General features: G+C 44.1%; 1 long non-coding RNA gene across 1 annotated transcript; it reads right to left on the minus strand.

Moving 5' to 3' along the window:
- Positions 1-5: 5 nt before the first annotated feature.
- Positions 6-2,946, minus strand: LOC135313421 (uncharacterized). The gene is made up of 3 exons (XR_010373073.1): positions 2,920-2,946; positions 1,330-1,390; positions 6-67 (listed from the first exon to the last, which is right to left on the minus strand). It is a non-coding gene; the product is annotated as an uncharacterized LOC135313421 (long non-coding RNA).
- Between the last annotated feature and the right edge of the window lie 15,740 nt (positions 2,947-18,686).

Below are 18,686 nucleotides of genomic sequence, written 5' to 3' on the forward strand. Positions count from 1 at the left end.
ATTCTGAGGCTCCTGAGGATGGGGTACCACTGCCTCTGAGTCAGGCGATAACAGAATCTGTTTTGCCCTTGGAAAAAGATGCGCACAAACGGAATCTATAAGAAAGTGAAAGAACCCTCACATTAGTGTGAAATTAACACAACTAAGCACAGAACAATAAAATTACATCCCACTGAAACGTAAATTTAATGCTCCATCCTACAAATTACACTGAATTTAAAAGTAGTGTTGAATGAACAGTTAATTCATTAAAACCACAAAGCACATCAAGTATTCAACTGTAGTGGGGAAGAGCTTATTTGAGTTCCTATAGAAAATGTTGGCACCTTTATTATTACTGCTTTTATTACTAGTGTGTTATGGTAGGGCTTACAGTCTCAATGTCCGAGTCAAAATCTGTGCTGCGCCATATTATACAAACAACAAACAAAGCTTATTCCTACAAAACTTATCATACACAGTGCATGTAACAACAAGAAAGTACTGGCGAACATGACAGGAGAGGGAACAATCTGATGTTATCATGAATTTTGTAAAGAAACAGAGACATCTGGAGGATGTGGGGCAGGTGTCTTTGCTTGTCAGCAAGGAATTCTTCAAAGTTATGAGAACCCACTTGCATAAAAACATGACAGGCACAGAAAAGGCTTTGAAAAAAAATCTAGTAATTGGATGATTGGGACTGCTGGTACTATGCACTGACCACAAAACTGCCCTGAGAAAATTACTTGCCTTTGTCATAGATACGAAAAGATCCCCTTTCAAAGCATTCCCTGTCCTTCCTACTATCTGCTTAGAGCAAGCCAAAAGATAGGAGTGTGGTTTCAGGGGAAATTTTTTTTTTTTGTATTTGCTTTGGGTCTGAATCGCATACCAGCACCTGTAAGCCTTTTACCAGAAAAAATTTCTAATCTCCTTTAGACCTGTTCTCTAGACCTGCCTCTCCCCACAATAAACAAAATAACATAATAAGCAAAAGCGCTTCACCTGAAGGATCTGGTTTCAAGTGTTGATGACATCATATGTGAAAAGTAAATGAATTAAAACCAAAACTGCTGAACCTATTTTTAAGCTCCAGTGGATACCTAACTAATGAACACCTGGTTACTAGAACACCAAATCAGTAACTGGTGATCAAGGGCATGCTGCAAGATGGGACTGATAACTACTTACCTAGGTTAAGAACCAAAAAATGTCACTAGATCTAATTCCGATTTTGCTTAGAGCTTGACAGTTATGTGAGTACTAATACCATGCCCCTTCCCCTTTTTTTTTCCACCCTGTGGTCTTACAGGGAAGATGTAGGGGAATAATTGAAAGGGTCCTAACCTGTAGAAACAGCACGCTGCTGACTGTCTTCTGTCACAAATGAGTTAGGGGGGTCTTCATCCTAAAAAAATAAATTAAAATACTACAATAAAATTGAAAGTCCACAGTAGGACAGGATGCTTTTGTTTATTTTCAGAGAAGAGCTGCCTCTCTTTAGGTTTACTTTATGGCATGTGTATGTATTAGACCAAATCTGCATGGTCATGTCGCCTGTCATTATTCCTGGCTGGTGCTCGAAGGAGACATGCTTTCACTTGTCCTCTTTTGCTTCCCCAGTACCCAGAAGTTCTGCAGTTCTAATATTCCTACTGTTGTGTAAAAAGGTAGAGTGGAAAACTGATATGACAAAAAAAGTTTGGTTTTCAGCTGCATAATTAGCCCCCTGGTCCCACCCATCAAACAAGCGTACTTATGTAAGAGCAGGAGAGGCAATGGAAACTAATCGCTAGGCCACCCCTTCTGGTGGCAGCTCAGATATGCACCACAATTATCCCAAAGCAATAAGGACTAGGACAGGGAGGTGAGGAATTTGATACTGGGGAATTGAGGCGTAACACTTGGCATAAATTAAAAAAAAAAACACCACTCTGCAGCCAAAGTGCACATGGGCCATGAAAGGCAATGACTGCCCTGGGTTAAATTTCAAGCACATTGGCAAGGCAGCACACAGACAACACTGCTTGTCCCCTTCACTGTGCTTAACATGGAATGTTTATTTCCTGGGTTTTCAATCTAGTCTCCTTTCATTCACATCATGTTCAGTTAAAACCTGAATTTCCTTCCTGAAATATGAATAAACGCTGATAACATCAAATGCATTTCACAGCTGGTAAAAATACTCTCAGCTTTATTTACTGCTCCTGTTTACATTTACCACATTCGTAAATATAATACAAGGCTTCCAAAAATCTGCTAGTCCAGTAGCTGATCAGGAGCTTGATCTTTACAGGTTAAGAAGTCACAGAATCATTAAGGTTGGAGAAGACTTCTAAGCTTATCAAGTCCAACCGTCAACCCAACACCACCATGCCTCCTAAACCATGTCCCCAAGTGCCACATCTACAGGTTTTTTGAACACCCCCAGGGATGGTGACTCCAACAGCTCTCTGGGCAGCCCGTTCCAATGCATGACCACTCTTTCAGTGAAGAAACTTTTCCTAATATCCAATCTAAACCTCCCCCGGCACAACTTGGAGGTAGTTTCCTCTCATCCTACCGCCAGTTACTTGGGAGACCAAGCTCAGAAGAACTGAAAATAGTTCACCAACCAAAGCAGATAAAATCATAGTGTTGAGAAGGTGGAGGGTTTTACTTTGCTCACTGATGAAGAGCTGTACTGCTCTCAGTAACATGGATAACGCTAGGGGTGAGTTCTCAGGACAGGGATTTGAGTAGTGCAATATAGACCAAGGCCTCAAAATTTAGTTTATGGACAAGCGTGCTCTGCGGTGCCTCTCGGGTGCCTGCAGAAATGGCCCGTTACTGGATTTTCGTATGAAAGTAAGAAGCAATTGCTTCTAATGAAGTACAACTAATTTCCCCGTGACCTGGGACCACCTCGGTCGGGGAGCTGCCACCGAGGGGACTTACTGAGCTGCCTTCCTCGCTGGCGGCGAGACTCTCCCCGTCCCGTCCCGCTGCCCCCCCCCTCCGCCGCCGCCGCCGCCGCCACCGCCGCGGGGCCCGGGCGGCGGGACAGGGCATCCCGGCGAGGCGGCGGTACCGCCGGGATCCCGGCCCCCGAGGGGCCGCTGCCTCCCCCCACCCGGGATGGGAGCCCCCCAGGTGCCCCACGCACGGGGCGCGGCGCCGCGGCGGCAGGGCCCAGGCCGCCCCCGCAACCGCCCCGCTCTCGCGAGAGCTCGGCGCAGGCCGCGCCGCCGGGGCTGCGGGAGGGGAGCGGCGCCGGGAGCGGTGCCCGCGATCCGCGTGAGCGCCGCCGCGGCCCGGTGCGAGCCCCCGCAGCCCTGCGTGAGCCCCCGCCGCCCCGTGTGAGCCCGTGTCGCGGGCCGGCTGGGCAGCGGGGGCCGAGGCAGAGGTTTGTACAGCCCACCCCAAGAGGCCGGAGGTGCGTGGGTGCACAAGCTGTGCGGCCGCTGCCCTGCGCCTCCTGGTGCTTCTGCTGGCTTGGGCTGTGCGGGGAGAACGGACATTTTCGTTCTGTTACATGTCAGCCTTCGTCCTTTTAGGTCAGGGAATGCAAGCAGCATAAAACATTGCAATAAAGTAAATGTAGCGTTTACAAATCCTATGCATTCACATCAACAAGGCAACACCTGTCCTAATTCCCATTAACTGCAATACCCACAACCTGGCCCGTAAAAGCATAGCCACTCCTGGTTAATGCTCATCCTCCTGTACAGTTGAGGCGGGGTGCGGAGCGCAAGCGTGTGGCTGCAGCACTCCCCAAAGTTCGCTCTTTACAGTCCGTACTGCAGTAAAATGACAGTAAGCTAGTTGCTAGTCTGTCTTAGACTCCTAAGTGTCCTCAAGTGTCAGACAGGATCAAACGCACCAGTGTTTTGACTTCAGAGACTGCAAATGTGTGGCACGTATGTCACGCTGCTGCACACCTGTGCAGGGCTTGATGAGCGTGTGTGCTGAGCTGATGCTGCAAGTGTTGGGCTTCCCGTGTGCATATGCCACACACATGTTTGTGCTTGCATGGTGTGTCTCATGCTGCTCATTCTGTGCAGTAAGTCCAATCTCTCTGGAAAACTCACAGGCTGGGAAATCTGGGCAGAAATTGGGAAACCAACATATGCTGAATCATTATGACCTACTTGCAGAACTCAAATGACAACCTGTGATTTTATTTACTTTGACCCCGGCTCACACCTCCTTCACAATTTTGAAGTACACTTTGAAGAGGCTTAAACAGGCAGCTCTGATGGGTTTACACGTGGGCTATGGCCTGACAGACACACAAGGGGATACAGCTGTTTTGGACTCTCCGTGCCTGAGAAACAGAAGGAGACATTTCCCAGTCTTCCCATTCTTCTTGTAGAGAGTACCTTAGGTGCCTTCTGTAGGGTTTTAGTAGCCCTTTCATGGACCAAAGGTGTTCTGCTCAGTAATCTGTTTTCTAGTTGCTTGTTACATTCTGGCCATTACCCTATCATTTCAGTTTCACAGCTACAATAATTTCACAGCATTGCTTTTGTCTAATATAGGTAAAAGGAGATGTAGGAGGTTGCACTGAGGTTTAGGTGTCATTGCCAGTGCCACAGCAGGGGTGCAAACACCACAATTCACATGCAGTGTGAATCCTTCTTCTCTGGTGCCTTCTCTAAGAGGAGGCTGCCCTCTTAATTTCTAGCTTCCTTGCTGTAGTTCTTCACCTTTCTAGTGCCAGGATGGCTGACTCCCAAATGAGCTAGCTTCCAGGGCAATGCCTCTGCACGAGGCCTGGAGAAGTGCCCAGAGTCCAGAGCCTGTGCAGAGACCACCAGGGCCCAGGGGAGGGAGGGCTAACCTCTTTGCTGACCAGTGCCAAATTTGTTTCAGAGCCCTACAGCTCACTTGCTGGTGGTAGTCCCAGCTCGTGATGGCTAGCCTGGTATTGGTGCCTGTGGTTGACCATCCCTGGCTGAGGGGATCAGAGGATGAAGAAGAGCAGACCTATGCAGTGAATTCCTAGGACTATGTCAGTGGCTGAAGAGAGGGATGAAGGCCCAGCTGAAAGGGGATTTTAGACAGGACCTTAGGAATAACTGCAATGTTGGAGGTCATGGTCACCTAAGCAAACTAACTGGGCTCCCTCAGCTTCCTCTGTTGCCCATGAAGGCAGGTTCTCCCAAAGAACGATCCAAAGCACTAAATTTTAGATCTGCTTGGATTTGCCCTCTGCAAGGCCTGCTTTTCCTCCATCAGTTATAGAGGGGCTGGTGGAGAGGTTTGTGGCTAAAATAGGAATCCAAGTTGGTTGAGTGTGGATATCCATCCCTAGGATTTCTGTGAATTACAGGCAGGCGTGACTGCCCAGCGCCCCGAACCTTTCCCAAAGCAAGTCACAAAGGTGATACGTGTCACAGAAGGGATGGTGGGAAGTAGGCCTACTCTTTTACTGAGCAGAAGCGCGAGAATTTGAACCTGTCTCTCACAGTAGTGATGTGTTATCATGCACTTTTGGTCTGTATAATTACAGAGCACCTATTAGCTCTACAAATAAGCCTCCAGGACAAAACACTCGTGTGAATTTTGCTGTTTGCTGCCACAAGATAAATACCGTGACCTCTATATGAGCAGTATCAGCAATATGTGTTACAGTTGTATCAATTTGTAGATGAAATGTGTGTGTGTGTGTCACTGCTTCTTAATACATGTAGGAAAGTTATTTCCTCCTTGTGATAATCACATCCCATGTATACAATCCGCTCTAGGTTCAGACCCTGCATCTTCAGCACTGGAAAGCAATGTATATGTTCCTCTCTGTAGTGAAGACTGCAGGTCTGTAGTGAAGATGCCTGCAGGTGTGGAACATCTGTGCCATGCTATTAAAATGTTTGAAAGATATTAAGCCTCTAAGAAAAAAGATTTAAACCATAATGTTTCCCTCTTACGATGAGTGAAAATCGTGCATTTAATGTTACCATAGTTAGAGTACTACTGTGTGCCAGAAGAAAACCTTTGTAATATGAACCAATCATGGGAAAAATCCTGAAACAGGCCTTAAAAATGACTCTGTTTTGTAAGCTGACCAATATCCTGATGTTTCCAGAATTGCTTTTTTTTTGTTTCCCAAAATGCCAGTTAAATGATCAGATTTGCTTCCTTTGTATAATAATAGTCTCTGCAATCTAATTACAAAATGAATAAAATCAACCATATTTCTTATTTCAATTATTAGCTTATATTTCGATCATCATGGTACTTAAAAATCATTGTCTCAACCAGAATCATGTTTTATTAAGTGCTGTATTTTGCTAAGAGTCCATCCTTACTTTAGAGGCGTCAACAGGAGAGGCAGAGAGGCCAGGAATAGGAGGCAGGAGTGACTTTGCCCAGAGGATGAAGTGGCAGAACTGAGAGTGGAAACTGTGCCATAAATCTGTCCTGCCCACTGGGCAGCATTGTCCCCTACAGGAGCTCGAAAGTGAGCTGCTGAGCTGGCAGGGGGAAGTTCACAGCCTAAACTTTAGTCTGGGGTCTCCAGGAACCTTTGGGTACCTCTGGTGAGATGTATTGCTATATTCTTTCTTGTAAAAGAAGTTTGTGTTGGTAGCAGCTTGATTTCAAACGTTTTCTTTAAGCTTTTCATTTCTCTGTCTCAGTCTTCATTGGTTCCTGAATGAATCAAGGATGGTGGGATTTCAGGATGAGTGCATTAATTCTTTGTTTGCTGTTACAGAAATTGTTCTTCACAAATAGTTCATTTGTTTTTAAAGCATCTGTGCTACCTTTCCGTAGAAGAGTTTTATGTGCATTTGCATGATGGAGTGGTAGGTGCTCTTTTTAGATTCCTGTGTAGACTTTAAGAAAAACGTTTTTGTCACAGAATCTCACACAGAAGCCCAGAATCCCTGGTTGGAAGGGACCTCAGGGATCATCTAGTCCAACCTTTCTAGGTAAGTTGTCGTGTTTAACGGTAATTTTTCTACAGTGACACAGTTCTCCCACAGTGCTTTGGGTTTGCTACTTCATTCCCTAAAAATTATTAACCTCCAGTGGAACAGCTAAAGAGAACAGGGGAAATGAGAATTAACTTTTAAAAGTTTCGGCCGCTGCTGTCAACATAGGGAAGAGAATGGCCACAAGGTGGTAGCAGTCTGTAAGGGAGGGCCAGGAGGTGGCTCTGAGCTTTGCTTATTGATCCAAGGAGGCCAATATTGCCTGTGTGCGTTATGCCAGACAGTGAGGCATTTGCAGTGTTCAAGCAGAGTTACTTTAGATCTATTTTCTATTAACTTGAATTATTTCACTTTGAGGTAGTCGTGTGTGAAGCAGAGCAATAGGGGATAACACCATAGCATCTCTCTTGTCAGCTCGAAGGCCCCAAAGGCTGGCAGCACGTGACTTAGCCAAGGATGCCAAGCGCAAATTAATTTAAAAATTGGCAGTGTAACCTAGCATCTGGTCTTGTGCGCTGCCGAGCCTGAGGCTCTGGCTGGCCAGTATAATCCGCCTGCTTTTCGGGCTCTCCTAATGGCGTCCAGAATGACACAGACCCAGGTTGCAAAGCGCTGACCTATGTATTCCTGCCAGCTCGGTTTGCTTCAGAGTAATGTAATGGGTTAACTTAATACTGCCTGGCTTTATGAGAGATCAGACATCACCCACGCTCCCAGGGCTGACATAAAGTTCGCGTTAGTAGAAAAAGACAGTGAAAACTCCATCATGTTCTCTGATTGATTTGACAGAAATGCAGTCATGTGCCCACACGTGATCAAGATTAAATTTGTGCTGCTGAGTGATCTGGCAGTGTGCAAGCTCCTCTTAATGTGCATGAAGCCACAGTTTGGGGCAAAAAATATGCTTTTACTTCTGCTGCTCCTACTACGAGAGAAAAGAAGAGAAAGGGAAGTTTCTGACAGATTGCTGGTGCAGACAACTGCAGGGAGCATTTTGGTCTGGGTTACAATTACCAGAAAAAGTATAGGAGATTGTTCTGTAAACTGTTTCACTGCGAATTCTGGGAGAATTTAATCCTGTCTTTATACACGGGACTTACAGGAAGCACTAGCCTATTTCTACCCTGTATCTGCTCTACATCATACTTGAGTGAAGTATATGTGTGTGAGCAGGGCCTATTAAAAAGACAGCTTGAATGTTACAGGATTATAACGTTAATTTAACTCTGCAATGAAGATAAGCTTTGCATTTCTTGCTGCATTTCTCTGTACAAATGCTAGTTGTGCTGTGAATGGCAAGAGTTTCATTTAGACGTAGTGCTCAGATGTGAATGCTCAGACACTTTGCAGCATGTGCTTTAAATCTTTTAAAGCGAAAAAAAGGTTTTAGTACTAGTAAGGCCTCACATTCACTGTAATTTGCCAACAGTTTAAGTTGTTGTTTCCTCCATGGAGTCCATCTTTACTCTTGTGTAAGCTTTTCTCCTCAATGCTAATGATTTAAACACCTATTTGTTGCTCAGTAAGGCTGTCCCTGGAAGCAAAGAAGGAGTGAAAAAAATGTCACTTAATGTTGCACAAAATGAAGTTGTGGTTTGTATTATGTCCCTTTTACCCAGTGCTGCAAACGTGCACACATGCTTTAAATTTCTCTCGATCTCTATAGGACTATTCTTAGCGGTACGGTGAAATGTGCTTATATTAAATATGCTACAGGGGAGTTTCAAAATAAATCATGTCCTGAATTGACCTGATTCCCTTCATTGTTGTTTTCCTTTGGCTGTAATATAGCTTATGGAGTGATAAAATGCAACACCAAAGGTAATGCTATAGTTTGTTTCTCTCTGATACAATCATTGATACATTTTTCTATTTCTGACTTATTTTCCATGTTTTCCTTTGATTCCACAGTTCCCAAAGGTGCATCCTCCATTTTAGGGAAAGCAAACTGTTTAAGAATGTGTATTCCAGCTACTTTTAGCTAAATAAAAATAGTATACTCTCCGGATACTTATGCAACTGGCTCACTTATGGGATTTAGCAAATCTCTATTAATTTTTACAGGTATTTGAGAAGCTCTTAATCAAGCAAGCTCCTTTAAATCCAGTTATTTCCGCTTTGTTCTTTTCTGTACTTTCCAGATATTTTCTTCTCTCAGGCCATCTCATGAGAGTCACATCCCTAGCTGCCAATACTGATTCTTGTGTCCATACTTGGGTTTCTTTTTTTGCCTTTTCCCAGCTCCAACTTTAATAAGCCTCCTGGGCTTTCTTTGAAGATTTCATCTGCAACTGCAAATAAACCCTTGTGTATCTCTGATGCTTCTATTTAGATTAAAAAGCCAAGTGACCTTGTTTTAAAGACTGAACAAAGAACTCTTGAAGGTACATGGAGACAGGTACTCGACACACACCTGAACTCAGATGTGGAGTACAGAAAAAGTAAACAAATTTTAAATTTTTTTTCTGCCTGCTCTGAGCCTGTTGTAATGTTTAAGTACCTTCCGGTGTTTACTGAGTTAAAAAGGAGTTCTGTAAATTTTTTCATTAGAGGACATGTGTTTCTTTCCCATTTTTCCCCAAACGCTCCAGTTCTTGTATATATAAAACAAGTTCCCCCACATTCTTGGGGAATATGTCTAATACTTTTCTTTGTTACCTCATTCTGTTTTAAAGCCTTGGCTAAAGCTCTTGAGACATGTTGAAACAACCTGAGATCTCCCAAAAGGAAGCCTGAAATGCCATGGTACAAACTTGGCCTTGCAATGTCAGGAAGTTTGCAAGCAACAATATATGCCTTATTCTGAGGCAACCCTATTCTAACGCAAGTACTTCCCCAAATCCTGTTACTGTGTTCCAGCACAACCCCTTGAGCGATGGTGAGACCATGGGTGATGGTGAGACCCCCCACCCAGAAGTGGTTGGGAAAAAAATGTCAGAGAAAATAGGTGGTGACCATGCACAGATCTTACTGCTCCTGCACATGTTCTCCAGGAGTAGGAGTGTCTTTTTATTACATGGCTGAACCTTGCTAAACGTTTCTGGATGTTTTAGGAATGCCAGTCAAAACTGTGCTAATGGTTGTTGTAGTGCTTTGAGAATTTGGTTTGTTTCCACAGGTTTTATATCCCACATTCCCCACCTATTACATATTAGTGTGACTGTTGCTGTCACTGTTGTGCCAGGATTGGTCCTCACTGCATTCTGGACTACTTTATTTTTGGATTCTGAATACGGCACTCGCCTCTAATCATATGCAAATGTATGCATCTGAACTAGGCACCTTAATTTTTTTCCCTTGTCTGTGGAGGATTAGTCAGTGTAGCTGAGACTAGGGTACAATTCATCTCATGCTGAAGCAGACGCCTGTGTTTGGTTAGATGAATACATCCTTCAACTCCAGTGGTTTTATTGACTAGATCCCTCTTGGCAGCCATGATATAGATACCTAAAGTTAGGAGAGATGAATCCCATCCTTAGAGGCCTCTACCGTGCTGCCTGTATAACTAAGCATAGAAAGCTGCTGTGTAGATGTGCCTAACCCAATCCATCAGAGGGCTGGGTGCTGCCGGGGCTGTGTCTCTGGCCCAGCAAAGGGGCTGCTATAGATTTTCCCTGTTCTGTCGTAACCAAGCCCACAGAGTCAGCCACAACTGGGGCACAGCATGAGCTCCAGATAATAACCTTCCTCCCTTTTTCCTTCCACCACATTTTCCCTCCCTGCCCTGCCTTGTCCTGCCTTTCCTTTTGCCTAATCTCTGCTGCTGTTCCCAGCACCGTGCTTGCGCTCGCAGCGCCCTCCGCCCGGTCTGCCAGTTTTTTACTGGTTTCACTGTTTTTTCACTGGACATTTTTCACTAGTGTCTTTCTAACTATGGGGGCAGCAGAAGTAAGAGGAATTCCTTCCTTGGCTTTTGAAATAGCATAGGACGTAAGACAAGCTGCACTGGGCCAGCCCCAGGGTTCACACACCTGCCATCGTGTTTCTGATAGCTGCCAACAGTGAACGCTGGGGGAAAATGGCAGCGCAAGCCCACGGTGGTACTTCCAGCCTGCAGAGGTCTGGCTCAAAAACTTTCTAAATCAGAGACATTATCATTGAATCTAAATACATGAACTTTCACAAACAAGGTAGCAACATGGCAGTGGGTCTGAGGTTGACATGTCTAATCCCTCCTCTACTCTCCTTGCTCTTGACTGGGCATTGCTGGCTGTGTGGCTGTTTTGTAAACATGGGGTTTACTTACAGGAACCAACTCAATTACTTTTTCTGATTTTTAAAATATGAAATAGTAATTAATGGCTATATGGGCCAATGTCTGTGGCTGGAAAATGCTGCTGAGAAGCTATATAAAATCACCATGCTTCAGCTAGTTGAAACACTTAGAATCCAGAAAGTGGTATGTATGAAGAAGATTCCTGCTCTTTAGATGGGTTCATGGACTTTTCTAGATCACCTCCAACCTTGGATGATGTCTTTTATCTTTTTCCAATATGTTTCAAAAATTTTGCTAATGGAGTGTAAGTTCCTACCCATCAAATTAAAGCATGGTGACAAGCATCTTGCTTGCCTTGGTTGTTTTTCCTGGACCCTGTAGAAATACTCCATGGAGTCCCTGGGGACTGTAGACCACAGGCTGAGAATGACTTAATAATTCTCTTTCCTGGTACCTTGCAGACTCCTGGGACACAGCATCTCTTTCAGCAGAAAAACCAGGCTGATGCATCCACAAATGCATTCATAACTTATTTGAGACAGAAACATGTTTGTTTAGGTCAGGACAGTGGGGTATGTATGGCAAAAAGAACCTGATAGAGAACAAAAGGGCTAAGTGACATTTAGTGTAGGATAATGAATTATTTTCTTAATTTCTTTTTGCCTTTGAAACTTTTCTTTGGGAGGGGAGGGGAGAGGTAAGTGAGTTTGTAGGGTAGAAAGCACTGGTTAGACTTACTCTGTTGTGGTTAGTTTTTTTTTTTTATGTTGACTTGGAGTTAGGAACAATCTGGCTGTTTCTTTCTTCTGCATTTGTATTTTTAACTTTTGGCAAAATCTCAATCCTGAAGATGCTTATTTTTATAGATTTCAGAAAACAAAACAAATAAAAACAAGCTATTTGTTTCTCTGTGCTTGTGTCATTCTAAATCATAACTATTACTTTCACTGGTCAAAATGGGACCCAACAGCTGTTATTCTACAGCTATGGAAAGCTTGGATAATACTTGATAGTACTAAAGGTACAATATATTTTCCCAACCCCCCCATGTCTTTGCTTCCAGTAAGAGAAAGTTTTTATTTATGGGACAGCTGGCAAAAGATGAAACTCATGTTATTAAGACTGCTTTTTTCCCACTAAGTCCATACCAGCAGCTGGCATTTCCTAGTGCAGAAATCACTGCTTCCATGTAGGGGGAATTTATCCTGAGATACACACACACATCATTGTGGATGAGCATCCCAGAACCCTGCTGCACTGCTCCTGGCCCCAGGCACTGTGGCGTTGCTCCCCTCCCACATGGTGGGGTGGGTTGTGGGAGGGAGCAGGGCTCCCTATGCTCTGCATTCAGATGTCAGGTATTACTAATCCCATGGTTCCTCTTCCATGAGTTTCTGAAAACTCTCTAAATGTTTCTATGGATGAGGAACTTCCCTGTGTTTCAGAGCCAGTAATGGGAAGCTCTGTTTGAGTATGTAGTGTGCTGCCACATGCCAGCTGTGGCTTTGCAAGCAAACCGTTGTGCTGTTGGGTAGTTCTGGTAGTGCATTTTGGAAGGCAAAAGCTACTCTGGCTCTCCTTTCCCTACTTTCAGCTGGATTTACAAGGCAACAAGAAAGTGGATAAAGGCTGGAAGATGGCAAAGGGCAGTGGGATGGAACAGTGGTGCTGCGTCAGGAGGTTTTTCCCTTGGCACAGCCTCACTTAGAATGATTTTGCATCAAGACCTGAGAAGCATGGGCTGGTAGGGCAGAGGTTTTAAACCTCTGTTTTTACAGCTTCTTAAAGAATGCCATTGTCATAAAAGGAGTTTTCTGGTATTTCTGGATCTAAAAAGTCCAATAAAAATTTAAGTGGGGAAAACATACCGAAGTCACCCTTATTTTCTGTATTTATAGCTCCAGTTCTCACAATACGCCACCAACATTGCTGTCTAACCATACAAGGCTTTGTCCTTAATAAGGACATCTCTGTATTACGGAAATTATCCTTGAATTTGGCATGACCAGGAGCTGAGTGCCCAGCACTGTGTGCAGAGGGGGAGTGAGGCACAGGGACCCTTGGATGGACAGCAGGCAGAGCCAGTACAAACATGTGGGAAGCCCCAAGACGGCAGGACATGTTTGCCAGCCACTGCAATCATCTTCCAAAAGGAGCTTAAAGGAGGCAGTTGCATACAGGGTGTGAGGAGCGAGAATTGGAGAGGGTGCACACTCACATGCCTGCAGCCTCACCACCCCCAGTACTAGAATAAAAGCAAAGCCAGTTCTGTCCCAGTCTGTGCTTACTGGTATCAACAGCAAATCCAAGGGGTAGCCTTGCTTCTGCCGCTTTACTCTGAGGGAATAGGGCTGTTCTGGCTGCCTTCTTGTTAATTAAACATTTTTTCCTACAAATAAAATTATTAGCATCTCTCTGTTTTGATCCCCACAGAGATCTGCGGTTCTCTCTCTGATTCAGCTATGTCATGTAAGTGCTCTGCCTGCTGGATACACTTACCCCATCTAAATATTAAGCACCCAACTTTTGTCCTAGGGGTGTCTTGCAGCAGTTCTAAAGTAGTAATTCTCCACCGTAGCCTTGCTTTGGGTAACCCATAAAATGTAATATCCTAGGTTAAGCTATTAGTGAGAATGAGGGAGTGTCTTCTGGTTTGCCGTAGCTGGCTAAACTGTTAAACCAACACACTACCTTGTCTTCTCTAAAATGTTCCTCCTTGCTAGTTCCCTCATGAAGGCTAATAACTTTGCATCTCTTTTCCTAGTAAAGCCTTCAACCCCACTGTTTCAATGAGCTTAGCTGGATTTTGCTGCTGGGGTCAGCTGCCAAACCTTGGAGGTGCCCAAGGTTGATGCTGTGAATGGTGCTGCCTCAAAAACCAAATGTGGACAAAGACTGCTTGCTGGGAGAAAACACAATTCCTTGAAACAGAGCACACAAGAACACCTTGAGCTTCTCCTAAGGATCCATAAAAGCGGTCTTGCAGCCAGTTGCTGTAAATGTATGGTGACTTATGGAAGCAAGGTCAATTTTCAGCATCAGAGGTTCTGACCGTGTGTAGGGGAAGGCCATGAAGTGTATTTTTTTATCTTGAAACTACTGGGAGAATACAGTAATTGTAAAGATTATGTTATCAGCCTACAGGAACTTTACTAACCCAACTTCCAGTAACTTCTAATCTCCACCAAGTCCTATCTGAATTCTTGAAATGCTGCTCTTAAGTAACACTGACTTAAAAGAAAAACCAGCCTCCCACTGTCGCTTATTACAGTGTACTGTAACTATATTTAAAGGCAACTCACCTCTCTAGGTGAGGAAGAATTTAGAACTTTTAATATTTGTGAAGCAATGATGTTCTAACCTGGAACCCATCATTTGCTATTGCTTACAAATGGTGAAACAATGAATGACCACAGCATCCTCTGCTTTGGAGCACCAAGAGAAGTAGGAAAGCTTTGCTTTTGTCAGTGTAGTATTACTGTTTCTTCCAAGGCAAGTACTGGGAAAATTTGCAGGTGACAGCAAGCAAAGTGAGGTGTTTATTTTTCTGTATTCTCAGATATGAAAAAGGTGACACTTCTATTTATCTCTGTCAGGTATGAATGGGTTTATTGTAGGAACTCCTTGCCTAAGGGTACTGTGGATAGTAAAGGTTTCCATAGGTTCAGAAAGTGTCTGGACTGAATAATGAAGAAAAAATTTCAAAGAGCTATGAAACACAAAGACATCAATTCTGCCTCAGGGTGTCCTTGAGCGCAAATCACTGGAAGCTACTAGATTATGACGTTAGTGATGTACTATTACATACTGCCACCTTCTTGTATCTTCTCCTTTGCATGCATTACTGGCCACAGTTGGAGACAGACTACTAGATTTGAGGGGACCTTTTGTCTGATTTGGTAGAGACACTTCTACCTTCTTATGCTTTTTTTGGATGTTTCTGATTTAAATTAGACATGCAGAAGACAGCAGTGAAGCCCTATTTTGTCTGTGCCATAGTAACAGGCTAGAAATTTTGCAGCGCCTGTGCCAAATTTAGTGACATTGGTATGATGTACTTATGTACAAGTATAAAGGCTATCATATTTAAACACAGCTCTTGCTCATGAGCTCCCACCTGTGCACCAGTCAGTAAGGATGGGTGATAGGCTCAAAACCAGCTGGGATCATGCTAGTGACATCCTGTGCATCTCTGTCTTGAAAACTTCCTCAGCTGTCCTGCACACAAGCTCTGAACTGCCTGAGCCACAGATGTTAGCCACAGCATATCTACCCTCCATACTGTCACACAATCTTGGTTTGAAGACCTACAGGGCACAGATCACATGGAAAGCTGTTTCTGAGGTTCATTATTTCCTCTGTCAGAAATGAGCAATGTGGTTCTTATCTGAATTTGTCAAACACTAGTTTCCAGCCACCAGATCTGATTTTACTTTTGCTGCTTGGAAGAAAGAATAATCTCCTTTCAGAAATGCGTTTCTATGAAGGCATTGCTGGGTCTGATGAATGGCCTTTTGACCATCTCTTTAGTAAACCAAGCGGGGGTTATGGATCCGTGATGGAAAGTAATGAAGTCATTTCAGGTTACTGATGACTGCTCAGCAGCTGAGATGCAGCAATGAATTGGGCTTGTGCTGTGAGCTTGCTGCAAGCAGAAAGGATACATGCATGCATAAGTCGCCATGAACTGTATTTTGTTTGGCAATTGGAGCAGCGGAAGAGGTCAACCCAGTCAATCAGCAGTAACTTTTAAAGATGTGGCAACCCCCTTTTTTGCATGTGTGTCTGAGCCCTGAGCTAATTTATCCCCTCTGTGCACATTCAGTGCCTCATCACAAAGCTCGAGGGAGTGAAGGGGCTTGTTTTTTAGTGTCAAAGTAAAGAGACATGAAGGGCAGTGAATGGTTTGCACACTGTTGTGTAGCCCCTGGCCACAATTTCAGTTTGAAAGCAAGCCAGAAGATTTGTACCACTGGGACCTCTTGGGACCTTTATTTGGGGCTCAGAGAGAAATTCCAGACGGCCCCCACAGTATGACTTTCCTCAGTCCTTCAAAAGGACTTGCTTTGTAATTAAATTATTATACCTAGCAGCAATTTCCTCCTGCTTGCAATTTAGTTCATATTAAATTTATCTTATTTTTGCCTGCATGAACTTGGGAATCTTGTTTTTAACTGACTAATTTAGATAGATCAAGAGATAAGGTTCTTGTGGAAGTAGGCACCCGAAGGCTTCAAACTTCTCATGTGGAATCACTGCATCAGCCCAGGAGCAGGGTAGTGAGGGTAGGGAAATATTCCTTCCTGCAGTTTATCAAGAGCATCTTGGGATCAGGGTAGCTGATTATTCATGCTAAACACTCCTGGAAGTTCTTGTGAATGCAGACTTTATAAACATAGAAAAGCTATGTGTTATAACCATAGCATTTTCTGAGTCCCGTAGTTCACCAGTTTGGAGCAAGTTGGGTTTTTTTGGAGCCTGACCTGATCCAAAGCCTGTGGAAGTCAGTGAAAAACCTCCAAAGAGACTCCTGGCTTTAAGTCAAGGGATTAAGTTGTATGTCTTAGCACCATAGTATATTATTGCACTAAATAGCTTATTAAGATTAAAAATGGGATTAGGCATTACCATCAATGAATGCAAAGAGGTCACATGGCTGGGATAAAGCTGCAAAGCTTTTTTCTGCTTTTCAGAGAAACAGACTCAGACTGGAGCCAAGAAAAAAAATTATGTACCGTAGCATCACATAATATGTGGTACATCTTGTATCTTCCAAAGTGGAGAAAACTGGTGCTACAGGTAGGAAGTGGAACTAAAATCTTATTGTTTTTTTCCAAGAAGTAGTTCCTGCTGATCAGTGAAATGAAAATGTCTCATGTACTTCCATGCTGTTTCTTTTGAGCCTTAGATATTAGCGCTTTTTAATATTTATTTTCCTAATGAGGTTTTGATTGAAGTTGTTCCCTTAGTCCCTAGAGAATCAGCAAAGGACCCCTGGTGCTGCAGGGAAGAAAGCTTCAGAGCAGAGGAGAGGAGAGGAGAGGAGAGGAGAGGAGAGGAGAGGAGAGGAGAGGAGAGGAGACCTGGGCCATCTGCTGTCAGTGGGAGCAGATGGAAGAGGTAAAAGGCTTTCCTGAAGGGCATTGTCTGGCAGAAAAGAAATGCGAAGCACACGGGAGGGAGGAGGCAGAAATGGGAGGAAAGAGGGGCAGGGGGAAAGATGGAGAGGGGAAGCAGACAGTGTAGTGCCAGGGACCATGATGGGGACACACAGTTGATGTGTGGGGGTCAGGCCCCTGTACCTCAGCTCGATGAAGGGCTGCTGCTTACTGCGCATGTGTCCGCACTGCACAGCAAGTGGGAAGCTCTTGCTGCTAACTTTGCTACTTTGCTCTCTGATGGTGAAGCAGTCCTGTGGCAGCAGGAGGTCCCTTGGGCTGTCTGGCACTTGCTGAGGGTGAAGGGCAGGTACAGCTGCCTTTCCCAGAGGGCTGCCTTGGTGCCAACAGGGGTGTAGGCCTGAGCCAGTGCTCTCTTCTCTCTCTCTCTTTTTTTTTTTTTTTTTTTGTTTTGTTTTGTTTTGTTTCCACAGAGAAATAATAACTCCTGACAGGTAACAGGGAGCAGTGATGACAGGTCAGCTCAGATGGTTTAGTTTGCCCTGATTTTGATTTTAGCTGGGGTAGAGTTAATTTTCTTCCTAGTAGCTGGTAGAGTGCTGTGTTTTGGATTTAGTATAAGAATAATGTTGATAACACCCTGATGTTTTAGTTGTTGCTAAGTGATGCTTACTCTAAGTCAAGGAGTTTTCAGCTTCTCATGCTCTGCCAGGTGCACAAGAAGCTGGGAGGGGACACAGCTGGGATGGGTGACCCAAAGCAGCCAAAGGGATATTCCATACCATATGACGTCATGCTCAGTATGTAAGCTGGGGGGACTTGGCCAGGGGGCAGTGACCACTGCTCTGGGATGGTCTGGTCATCGGTCGGCAGGTGGTGAGCAATTGCATTGTGCATCACTTGCTTTGTATATTATTATTATTATTATTACTACTACTATACTTTATTGTATTTCTATTATTAAACTGTTCTTAAGACAACCCATGGGTTTTCTCACTTTTGCTCTTCTGAGTCTCTCCCCCATCCCTCCAAGGGGGGGAGTGAGAGAGTGGCTCTCTGGTGCTTAGTTGCTGGTTGGGGTTAAACCATTACTTTCTTCCATCATATTAATGTGTTTCTATTTCTTCACTGGTTTGTGTTCTGTAACTGGAAATGTACAGATGGCTGCTAAACAGAGTCACCTGTGTATTTAACTTTGATATTGTAATGACTGAGCATAAATTTTATATGAAAACCGAATTTATATCGGTTTATATCACTGCTTGAGAGAAAGCAGTGATAACGATGGCCCAGTATGACTGCCCTGCCTCCTGCAGGAACTACGCCTGATCCATGCCAGATGTTCTCTGCAGGGGATTCTTGGATGCTTTCTACACTCTAGTCACAAATGTCCTAAGTAACAGAGCCTTCCCACTTCCCATGGGACAAGAGGCCAACTTTCCCAACGAAGGC

This window comes from Phalacrocorax carbo, chromosome 1 (genome assembly GCF_963921805.1).
Source record: "Phalacrocorax carbo chromosome 1, bPhaCar2.1, whole genome shotgun sequence".
In the NCBI taxonomy this organism is placed as follows: domain Eukaryota; kingdom Metazoa; phylum Chordata; class Aves; order Suliformes; family Phalacrocoracidae; genus Phalacrocorax; species Phalacrocorax carbo.